Source organism: Lupinus angustifolius, unplaced genomic scaffold, assembly GCF_001865875.1.
Source record: "Lupinus angustifolius cultivar Tanjil unplaced genomic scaffold, LupAngTanjil_v1.0 Scaffold_17_127, whole genome shotgun sequence".
Lineage (NCBI taxonomy): Eukaryota > Viridiplantae > Streptophyta > Magnoliopsida > Fabales > Fabaceae > Lupinus > Lupinus angustifolius.
In genome coordinates, this window is record NW_017719102.1 from 1,041,641 (window position 1) to 1,042,366 (window position 726).

A 726-nucleotide genomic window follows, 5' to 3' on the forward strand; every position below is an offset into this window, starting at 1 on the left:
CTATGAAGAACACTAAGCTAATGAAGATACAACACGATCTCATTAGTGGTAAGACACCTTGAGATTCCCAATGTTACAACAGTTTTCACAACAAAAACATAGGGTAATCTAAAGCAATTATGATACTCAAAATAGACAATTAAGATCTTACTCTAAAACTCTAACACAAGTCTCATAAAACATGCAATGTATTAGTTGAAAATAGTTTTTACATAATGCAAAGTCTTCACAAAAACATCAATGAATGCATGAACATGTGAGGTGAAATAGTGAGAAATTAAACATGAAATGCCTCTCAATCCTAAAGCATAGAATTCTCTCTTTTCTAATCTCACAAATGCAATGTCATATAGATGCAACAATTAACACGAAATATGCTCTAACTCTCTAAAAAATGCAACATGCAAGTTATGACTTCAGTTCTGAAAATGCAGTTTATAAAGAATCACTTCAGCAACCCAGTTAATCGATTAAGACATTGGTTAATCGATTTACGCGATTTTAAAAACATAACTGATTCTGTTTTTCAAGTTTTCAGTTTCAACAACTTTTCAAAAACTTATGTTAATCGATTAAATCATGCCTTAATCGAATAACAACATTTTTCTAAGTGTATTTTAAAATTACAAAACTCAAATACGTTATGCACTTAATTTATACATGTTCAACACTAAGTTTATGCCTAGGATGCCCAGATTACATGTATTTATATGATACATGAACATA